The sequence below is a fragment of the Myotis brandtii genome, unplaced genomic scaffold (genome assembly GCF_000412655.1).
Source record: "Myotis brandtii unplaced genomic scaffold, ASM41265v1 scaffold56, whole genome shotgun sequence".
NCBI lineage: Eukaryota > Metazoa > Chordata > Mammalia > Chiroptera > Vespertilionidae > Myotis > Myotis brandtii.
Window position 1 is genome coordinate 820253 of NW_005370080.1, and position 11497 is coordinate 831749.

An 11497-nucleotide genomic window follows, 5' to 3' on the forward strand; every position below is an offset into this window, starting at 1 on the left:
GGGGGGGGGGGGGGTGAATTGTGTTCCCCAAGAGAAAGTGGTTAATTTTATATTTTATTTTATTTTACTTTATTTTTGTAGCTGCAGGCAGTCTGTGGATAAGTGGGTATTACAATCCTGGTACATCTCTAATTAATAAGATCAATTGCCACTATATTTTCTTTTACAAACTCATTTAGATATGTCAGGGCTGCAATTATTTTGAGAATGATCTGGCTTTACGCTTATTCATCTTTCCTCTTCCTGAAGGAGAAAATAAAACTGTCAGCTTAAATGCCCTTTGAAGTCTGTTTTAGATCCTTGATTGAAAATTAAAAACAAAGTCTCTAGCCTAGTGCCATTTACAGGGGCAAAGTTCCCGTCCTTACATAGTGAGTGTGTGTGTGTGTGTGTGTGTGTGTGTGTGTGTGTGAATTCTTATTTTTAAAGGGTCACACGTTGGCTTTCAAATCACATTATACACCCCTTTGCTTCAATCTCCTTCGATCTGCAAGAATTCCGAAATCTTTTCAAACTGAGGAGCACTGGGCAGTCATTTTGCTTATGCGCTGTTTTTCGATTTGGAGAAAGAATGATCTCCAAATGGACATTATGACTTTTATAAACCTGGGGGATAGTTCAGGAAGCTTCGCTCACCACGTTCAGGCCTCCTGCTTTAATTACCACCAATTGAATGTGCAGAAATCCATCCTCACTCCTAGGGACCCAGACATCATCTCACCCCGTCTGCATGCCCAGTTCCAGCAGCTTCGCCGCAGAAAGGCCCGGAACCTGTCTGGCTGTTCTGAGCTCTGGGAGAAGGTCCCACGGGGCAGGCACGAGGAATGCTTCCAGACGCTCCATCTGGGGAGGGGGAACTCAACTGCTGCAAAGGAGATTTAAACCTTTTCTCGGAGAAGACCAAGGGTGGCACGAGGCTAACAAATCAGAGAAACTGCGCTGAGCCAAAGCGGCCACCTCTTCTTGCCTCCTGTCTGATTTGTCTTTAAGGTTTTAGCATTATCCCTCTGTTGACAAATGAATGCTTTTCTGGAAGATGAGGTATTTCCAAAAGCTGGCCGACACTGACTGGAGCGCAGTAAGCTCCGCAGTGCTCTGGCTCCCTCGATTCATTATTTGAACGAAGCGGCCTGGAGGTTTTGCACGAGCATTACATTCAAGGTGATGATAAATGTAGTCTGGCTGGGGTGGTAATAAGGGAATTTCTAGCCAGGTCCTGTCTAGACCACGGTTTGTTATGGAGTGAAACCCACAAAGGGGGGGCTATGGTACCAGCTCCTTGGAGAAATGGTCCTCAGGGAGCTCCAGGCACATTTCAGAGCCGAGCCCCCGTCCGGCCTCTACGCGAGGCTGCTGTAAATAACATCGGCCTGTCTTTCAGCAGGCTCGGGGAAGCTTATAAGCTGAACACGATTTCTGTTGTCTGTACTTGTGCATTAAGCTCAATACTGTCAACTCTAATTATTCTCATTAAGGTCTGAAAGTTTTAGAGATTAATTAAGCAGAGAGCAACAGCTTATGCAGAACAGCAATATTTCCCCCCTCAAGGATTAGCTCGTCATCCCGGTGGAGTTTTCCTTGAGCATTGCCCATTACTTTATAAGATAGTAGAGTGTGGAGCTCATATAATATGGATTAAAAATAGCCTACATTTCACATGTGCTATTCAGCCATGAAAATAAGTTCTGGCCCTTGTGCCCATAACCCAGAAGGCTCACTAATGAGAACCAGGCAGTGGGGCTAATGAGAAATTCAATACGTGCTGTCTCTCCTTCCATTTCCTTTCAATTTACTTTCTACAGGATCCGATGTGTGTAGGAGGAGTCTGAGTCGATGCCGGCATTCTTCTCTTTACTTGTAGGGGACCTTAGAGACTATCTAATTCTATCCCCTTCGGCTACAGATGTGGAAACTGGAATTTAGTGACTTGCTTAAAGGGCCATTGTTATTGACAACATTCCTCCAAGGGAAGCTACTTCTGGAAGCATTGACAATCGTCAGGTATATTAGAAAGGTGTGTCCTTAGCTCTTAGGGTTTGATGTGACCCCCAATTCAGCAGAAATGAGATGGTCCCACAATAAAGAGAGGCTGGACTTCATTTGCATGGAGCCCTGGGGAACTCTGGGACACCAGGAAGTGCCATCAGGCTTCCTGTTTGCTAAAGGATTTCAAGGCTTCCTGAAGAAATGGGGGAAAGTGGATGGTTAGTTATGCCCTGGCACCACAAGAAGTAAAAAGGAGAGACAAGTGTGGGTAATCACCCTGGCCTTATTCCATTAGCTCAAGTTTGCAGCAAGACAAATGTTCAGGGGGCTATTTCTGCCATTCATCTCTGACACGTCACATAAAGGCACCACTTGAATTTGATGATTGGAAATGAAGCATTCCTACCTCCTACATTCACAAATTCATTCATTTACTTATCTTTTCAGATTGGACCCCTGATGCATGCCTGGGCCTGGGCCTGGGCCTGGGCCTGGACTGGACCAGTGCCAGAACCCTGGGCTTGTCTGTGCTGAGTTATGGCTTCTACCCAGTGGAGGTGGGAGTGCCATCTTCACCCCAGCATTCTTCCGTCAGGCACACCCAAAGACTGCCAGTGTCCTGAAGGTGGCCGGAGAGAGCACCCTCTGTAGACCCGTCAGAATATAACATGGAGGAATGAGCGTGGCTGCCATACTGGGTCAGGCACCTCAACGTACCCTCCTTTCTTGTCTCTGGGGAACCAAGAGGACTGGTCAGTGAGGCTGGTTGTGACAGCAAAAGTGGGAACAGTAACTCTCAACAGCTGAAGGGGCCAAGGGAGCAGCAGCCACCACCGCTGCCATCAGATGGACACCACGTCCTGAATGTGGCATATCTCCCTACCCCTTTGCTCATCAAGCTCTGTCATTCCCACCACAATTTTCCAGGGCATTTTGCATGTAATTCTTTTTGTTTTCTAAGTGCTGTTCTTGTTTATATGTTCATCTCTGTCTGAACTGTGAATCCCAGAGGGTCTCGTTGCCTCATTTATCTTTGCTTCCCCATAGCCTAGGCTAGGCACTGAATGTTCGTATCCCCATAAAATTCATAGGTTAAAGCCCACATCCCCCGCGTGATGGTATTTAAAGGTGGGGCCTTTGGGAGGTAATTGGGGTTAGATGAGGTCATGAGGGTAGAGCCCTCGTGTTGGCATTAGTGTCCTCAAAAAAAGAGGATGAGACAGGAGTTCTTGCCCTATTTTTCTGCCTGCACTCACCAAGGAAAGGCCACATGAGGTCATAACCAGGAAGAGGGTTCTCAACAGGAACTAAATCAGCTAGCACCCGGATCTCAGACTTCCCAGACTGTGCGAAATAAATGTTTGTTATTTACCCACCCAGGCTGTGGTCATTTATTATAGCAGCCCAAGCTGACTAAGACAGCCTGGTCCATTGATTGTTACATAATAGATGCTCTGCAAACATGTTGACCGGCCAAGGTCTCTCTCACCTGCAAATAAACAGTGGTCCAATAATTAGTCTGGAAATACATTTTCAGCATCTACTGTAGGAAACACAATATGCTGAGCAGTGTGAAAGGATAACTTCTGTGGAGAACCAGACTAAAGGTTCAAGGAGCTTAACACAGTATTAAATTTTTTTCAAATGGGTACGTGTCATTATGCATGTAAGTCTAATTAATTCTTTTTTCAGTGTTACTTTGAATAACCTGAGAGAGGAAATCAATCACAGAAATTCATGTTACTCATAATTGGAGGTGTTTGCATCTCAAGGTTTTGCTTCTAAATCAACTATCTAGCATGAGGGGTGGCAGGGATGTGTGCTTTTTCAATTTTGGAGAAACGTAAGGGTGAGGGACATAGTAATTTGTATGTGTTAATAGGTTATTTCCACATCTTTTTAATGTTGTGAGCATAACAGTGGAAAGAGAAGTATTTGTAGATAATAGAACTAATGGACAAATCTTCTGTTATTTCCAAATCTACTAACAGGAACTGTTGATTTAGTACCTCTGCCTCCGCTCTTCCAAAGGCAAAGCTATGTGCAGCGAAGCAGGAGTGAGGAAATGACATGATATAAGAGGATATAATGAATGCTGGGTGAGGAATAGTACTGTTATTTTCCCTGTTGCTTGTTAATCACAATAGCTTCTAAGATGCTGGAAGCTTATGCCTTCTTGTCTTTTTTCTTCTTCTTTAATTGGTTCTGTTCAGTGGGCACCTAGTTGATGCGTGGAAGACATGCTCAGGTGTACTTAATCAATGACACTATAGATTTGCCCAATTTAGCAAAACTGGTGCGTTATGGCTGCTTTCCACTTCTAACGTGTGTAGAGAGGCATGTGCACTTTGCCAATAGGTATGTTTTCCTTTCTCTTTTAAGCTGTATCTTCTTGACCACCTACCTTCCAGGCTGCCGTTGCTAAGGAGCTAGGATGTGAAAAAGGGCTCTGCAGCTCAAAGATCAGAGGGACCAGGAAGCTGGGAGCAGCAGCCAGTGGGACTCTGGCAGCTAAATGCCAGGGACTCTCTTCCCTCATTGGTAGAGCAGCATCTGGGACCTGCGCTGGTGCTGCCCCTACTTCCCCGCCCCATGCCCCCATCTCCTCCTCCTCCCCAGACTTACCCAGGGCTGGATAAGTGAGGGAAGCGGGAGAGGGTGTCCATCAAAGTGCTCAGTGGTGGCTACTGCTTAGCTTCACTCATTATTGTCAGGAGGAGGGAGACATATCTGGTCTTCCCACGTGTTTCGGCGATGCCAGTTATCTGGATTCTATGTGAAGTCACCAATTTTTTAATGGTCGGTAACTAAAACATTTTTAAAATACACTGTGCAAGTGAAAGAGAATGCCTTTTGGGCTTCTAGGCTGCACCTCTGGTTTAAGAGAAACCCAGCAGGTGTTGCTCTCCTGACACCATCCTGAGGCCTTCCACTGATTCATTCAACTCTTAATTTTGGACACCAACTTTGTGCCAGGCACTGTTCTGTGTGAACATGTGGCAGGTAGAACTCTGAGAAATGCCTACCCTCAATAGGCCACATTCCCTGAGGAGAGACAGACAGTAAACAAAAGGAGTAGGAAAAATGCATAATATATGAGAAGTGCTCTGGAGGAAAAGAAAACAGGATAAGGACCACAGGGAGTATGGGTTGGGGTCCACTTTTGAAGAGGAAAATTGGTGAGAAGGCAACATGTTAGCAGGGACCTGAGGAGGCGTGAGAGTGAACCACGTAGATAACTGGGGAGAACATTCTAGAGAGAGAGAAAGAGAGAGAGCAAACATTGAATACATAGACTCTGAGATATGTAGCAAAAGGATCAGCCCAGCAGGAGAGGTGTGAGTGAGTGAGTGAGTGAGTGAGTGGAAAGTAGACAAAGAGAAGCAGAGAGATGGGGTGAGGGCAGCTCACTCAGCAGCCTCTGTGAGACACGAAGCCATGAGAGGGCTCTGAGCAGAGGGGAGACTGAACCTTGCTTGTTCTACCAAGGTGTGCTGGCCACTATGCTCAGAGTGGGCCAGGGAGGCTGTGACAGTGGCCCAGGTGGGAGATGACAGTGGCTTACACTAGGACAGCACAGAGGTGGAGAGTAATGGTTGGATCCATTGAAAGAGAATATTTGATAGGCCACGCCCAGAAATCCCAAGTGTGAAATGCCCTACCTCCAGGATTTTTTCAGTCACTTAATAAAAATAAAATGTAGCATCATTTAAAACAGATTTTAAGTTGAAAAAAAAAGCCCAACTGTCCACTTAGCTGCCTTAACAACTCTTAATGCCTTTACAGTCTGGCTCCCTCTCTATTCATGGAGAGCTCAATTTAGGAGAGTGAAGTAAGCATCTTATCTAATAAAGAGGGAATATGCAAATTGACCATCACACTGTAATGGTCAAGATGGCTGCACCCACAGCAGAGGCCGAGTTCCCGTAACGAGCCTTAACGAGCAATCAGCATGGACCTGAGGCTGCATGGTGCTGGGCCGGGCCAGGGGGCCTGAGGCCACACCCCACACCCGGCACCAGGCTGTGGGACCTGAGGCCATGCCTCCCGCCCAGCAGGGCTTGACAGGGGACCTCAGGCTGTGCCCCCTGCCCAGTGGGGCTTGACGGGGGACCTCAGAGTGCACTCCCCTCCCAGCGGGGCTTGACAGGGAACCTCAGGCCATGTCCCCCACCAAAGGGGCTTGACGGGGAAACATCAAGGCGTGCCCCTGCCCTGGCACAGGCCAGGGGACCTCAGGTCACACACCCCACCCCAGGCTGGGGGACCTGAGGCTGTGCCCCCTGCCTGGCAGGGCTTGATGGGGATCCTCAGGCCACAGCCCCTGGCCCGGGCCAGGGGACCTCAAGGCGCACCCCTTGGCTCGGGCCAGGGGACCTCAGGCCATGCCTCCTGCCCTGGCTCCTGGCCAGGCAACCTGAGGCCGTGCCCCCCACCTGGTGGGGCTACAGGGGTGGGGCTGGCCAGGTCTGGATCTCACCCAATGGGGATGGGGCTGGCTGGGTCTGGGTCTCCCTCGATTTTGAGGCACATGTGGGTGGGCGGGGACTTGACTCTGGTTCCTGTGGCACGCCCCAGACTCTGATAGGAGGAAGATTTTCATATGCATTTTACTAATTTTTCATCTCTGACACTTCTATTATAGAGAAAGGGCAAATAGCAATATTAAAATATTTCCTCTAATTAATTCCCTTTTAATGTGCACAAATTTTGTGCACCGGGTCACTAGTGTATGTTATAAGATACATAATGCAGAAGGGACAAAGTTGAAAATAATACTGACTCCTGCACCCAGAACCTAAGACAAATAAAAATAAACCGTACCCCCACTTGTTTATTTTTTTAATAAACTTATGTTTTTGTTGTTGTCATTGCATTTTTTTTTTTAGTAAATTTCTATTTTAGAGATGGCAACCAGTCTGAAGAAAGAGAAAGAAGGGAAAAAGGAGGAGGAGGAGGAGGAGGAGGAGGAGGAGACAATAAATACACCTCTTCCCACAGAATAAGTAATTTTTCTAGGTACCTGCTGGTGAAAAAGAGGAGGAGGAGGAGGAGGAGGAGAAAGAGGAGGAGAATGATTCTGGGAGCCCAGAGCCTCAGGACAATTCCCAGCCCTTGCCTCTGACTTCACCAGTGGCTGTTGGTATGCAGAGTGGGAAGTGCAGATCTGAACTGCTCAGAACCTCCAAATGTTTCTAATGAGTTACAGACTTCACATCTGATATCTGTGCCATGTGCTACAGCATTTCCTGTTAATTAAAATGTATCCCATAACTATGAGTAACAGGACATATTCAATATTCCAGATATTCCTGGGAGTGCTTAGAATGAGTGAGAGAATGTGCTAGTCTGCTTGGGCCGCTATAAAAAAACACCACAGACTGTGGGGCCTAAACAACAGACATTATTTTTCACAGCACAGAGTCTAGGAGACCATGGTCAAGGTGCTAGCAAATTCTACTTCAGGTGAGAGCTCTCTCCTTGGCTTATGGCTTTTTTTCTGTGTGTCCACAGGGAGTAAGCTCTCTGGTGTCTCTTTCTCTTTGTATAAGGACACCAGTCTTGTAGAATTAGGGCCCAACTCTATAACCTCACTTAACCTTATTTACCTCCTCACAGGCCTGATCTCCAAGCAAGGTGTGAATTTGGGGAGACACAGTTCAGTCCATAACAGGATGGAAAGGCAATTGTCCTGCTTCTCCCCTTCAGATCAGAGTGACTAGTCACATTACCCGGGCAGGTGACACCTCCTTGCTACCCACAGCAGAGGCTCAGGTACCCCATTAAAAAGTAAGTACCTATCTTCACTCAACTCAGGGGATTCCTCCAAGCTCCACCTTCTACTCACACCCTCTTTGGGCTTCCAGTCTGGCCTAGCTCAGCCAGCAGTACCATATTTGAATTGTCTAACTTTTCTGAGAGGCCTTTGACCCTCCGCCCATGTCCCCTCTGCATCTGGTCACTACAAACCCTGTGACTCCGCTTTTTTCTGGCTCTGTGAACCCTCCAGACCACATGCAGGGAGAGCAGAAGGGCCTGAAGATCAATGCCTCAGAAAGCACCTGTCAATCATTGATGAGCAGGGAGCTGTTAGATATGCCCAGCTTCCTCGCCCTCAGCTGGAGTCAATCTGAGGAATGGTCTAAACCAGTGGTTCTCAACCTTGGCTGCACATTAGAATCACCTGGGAATCTTTTTAAAATCCTGATTTCTGGGCCTCATCATTAGTAACAAAGAAACAGAATTTCTGGAGGATGAGGCCCAGAAATCATGATTTTAAAAAGATTCCCAGGTGATTCTAATATGCAGCCAAGGTTGAGAACCACTGGAAACTCTAATGAGTTTCTTGGTGGGATTAAGCTCCAGTCGTTCACAGAGGCAAATGGTGTAATAAAGCCCCCTATTGGCTTCCTTCCCTTCTGTCTCCCTTCCCACTCCATGCTCCCTGGCATCACCTCCTAAATAAACTGTTCACGCTTGACGTCTTACCTCAGCATCTGCATCCAGAGAGACCTGCACCAAAACACCCCTCTGACTGGTGATGAGGCACTAAGACCAGCTCAGCCTCCTCAAGAGAAACTTCTCCATGGTGGTTCCCTGACTCTACACTGATCATCGGGCTCCCCAACCCAGCCACACAGTCTCATCCTTCTTACTGAGACAGGTATGTGTTGAAACTGCTATAACCGATAAGGGCTACAAGGACTATTATAGAGATAATAAGACTAACTACCCAAAGGACTTATAGCTTAGAACCAGCAGAAGATCCGCTTGATGGAACATGGATACTAATTTCACCTCGCAGTGACCCCTAGCCTCATTATACTCTCATTTAATATATTAACATACTGAACCACACTCCTGAACCACCATGATGGGAAACGGAAGTCCACATAAGGACACAACATGGTCGAGGACAAAGCTCTTTGGAGAAGTCTCCACCCCTTTCCTGGAAAAATCCTGAATATTCCTCCTTTTTATCGATTAAATTGAGCCTCAATAAAAGACATAAATCCCACTGGGGAGGGGCTGCTCTGCCTGTGGAATAGCCATGCTTTATCTCACCTCTTCACTAATAAACTCACTTTTATTTTAAACACTGTTCTGGCTGGAGTTTGAATTCTTTCCTGCACGAAGCCAACAACCCACAGTGGGTTGTAGACTTTCAAGTCCCTGGAATGCCTGCATCATTATGGTGGAGTCAGACATCATTCCCTCATCTCCCACCCTCCCCTGGGCTCACACTCAACTGTCTGTCTCTGCAGTCTTATTACCAGCTGCCTCAAGCAATAGGAGAGATCCCTGGGCCACCCCAGATGGGCTGGCCTTGCCAAGCTGGCTGCTGCTGAGGTAAGCAAGGAGCCCAAGTTTGGAGATTTTGAGTTTCTAGAAGCCCTAAAGCATCCTTGGCTGCTGAATTCCCCATGTAACTGAGGCCCAATGGTGGCAAAAAGCTCCTTCAAAAGTGACAAGGTGGGGTCTTGAAATCAAACATTATTTGAATGTTCAAGGCAATGCAGCCTTCCTATGCACTGGTAATGCCTGGGCAGATTGCCTACATTTAAAGCTGTTCTGGTTGGTCCTCAAGTGGTTGCCATAGCAGCACCTTTGACCCAAGCCTGACACAGTGGGTTTAGAGTTCTGAGCTAAAATCCAGGGCACACCATCTGGCAAGCTATCCAACATGGGAGCCAAGGCATCCAGAGATTTCTAGAAACACCTTTGGGTTCTTTTAGTGCACCGTTCTTCACATTCCTCTCTGACAGCCCCTAAAACCAACCTCAACAAGCAAAGAGGCACCTTTGTTTCAGTAGCAGGAGTTTTCTTCACCTCCATCCCTGACACCACGTGGGCCCATCCCCTCAGCACTTCTGGCGCAGGTTCCTTGGTGATGGCCAACCTTTCCCAGTGGACCCCAACCCTAGATCCCACTGCCAAGTGCCTGATTTTTATAGAAGCTGGTCCACAGCAAAGCAAGTTCCAGGAGGGCCAAGGTGGGCTTGTGTTCAGCATTGTATCTCCAATGCCTAGAACACTGTCTCCACATAACAGGTGCTTAATAAAATTTTCTGCCTGAATGAATCATAAAGTGACCCATCAATAAGGTTCAAAGCAGTGGCCAGCCAGTCCCCAGAGTGGGCTCCACCCACTTCACATCCCCTAGTCTGTCTGGACACTTCTCAGTTTCCTCTTGTGTAAAGTGAGACCCAATGGAGGTTGTGGAATGAGAGTGATGTGATTAGATTTGGGGGAAGAAAGCCAAATCTGGAAGAATCAAGGGGGTTGAACTGAACCAAGGAAAGAATAGAAGGCAGGAGAGGTAAATTCATTTATCAGGGAGAGGGAAGCTGTGGTGAAGACTGAGAGGTGTGACCTGAAAAGAAGTCAGGACCAGGTGACCAACTGGATGTGGGGGGTGAGAGAGGGGACAGAGTTATGGACTGTTTCAGATTTCCCCAGATTGGAAGACAATACTATTAACTGAAATCAGAATGATACCAAGAATAGTTAACAGAGCACTTAGCCCTGAAGTACAAGACTCGGCGATGGGATAGCCTGACTCCTTCAGTAACAAGTCCTAAATGACTCATTTATCTCTCTGAGAAATTTGACTGAGACCTACAGATACATGTGGCCATTATGGCTAAATCGGGCCATGAAACATATACCCTTTTATATAATTCATAAAATATATACTGGTGTTCAGGTATAGAAATATGCATGACATTTTTAAGCACACAGAATGCACTTGGGACAAGCTAGAGGTCATGGTTGTGTAGGGTTTCTTGTCTTCTACCAGCTGTCATAGGGCCACATGGACCAGAACAGGCTCTGGTCTGACAGCAGTTGCTTTTCAAAGGCACTGTAAATTCCAGCTCATTGTTTATCCCTTTTTCCATTCAGAGGCCCAGCACGAGGTGTTGTTGGGAGTCATGAATAAAGCCACATGTGTTCTACATCCTTTTAGGGTGGGTCTTTATCTTGCTCTTTCATTTTCCCTCACTTTCTCTTCCCACCCTTGGAGTTTTTCAACGTTTCTTCCCTTCTCATTTTGGTTCTTGATTTTTTTAATAATGTAGTGTGGCTTTATGTAGTAGTACATTGTTCTTTGGAAACGGCTGTTTCCACAACATGTGGAGATGTGACATAGATTGTCCAGGTCCAAACCAATTTCAATCCTGATTCTGTAGATATGGTGTGAAGAAAGAATAGAGGGAAGAGGAAGGATGGCAGCTCTAGAAGGAGCCACTGGACAAGCTCCTAACATGCTGGGGGCTAGGATTTCAGCAAGAACAAGGGGGGCACTGTCCTCCAGGTTAGAGTCCAGTGGGCCATGCTCGGCCTGATGTCATCTCCCTGAGAAGAGAGTGTTGTCACTGTTGTGCCAAGATATGCAGGCTCGGGTGTGCAGCAGTGACTGTGTTCCTTAGCATTTAAACCTAATAAGTGGCCAAATTCTCCAGTCTCCAGACTCTGCCCTCTTTGTCATGACTGCTACTGGCCCTACCGG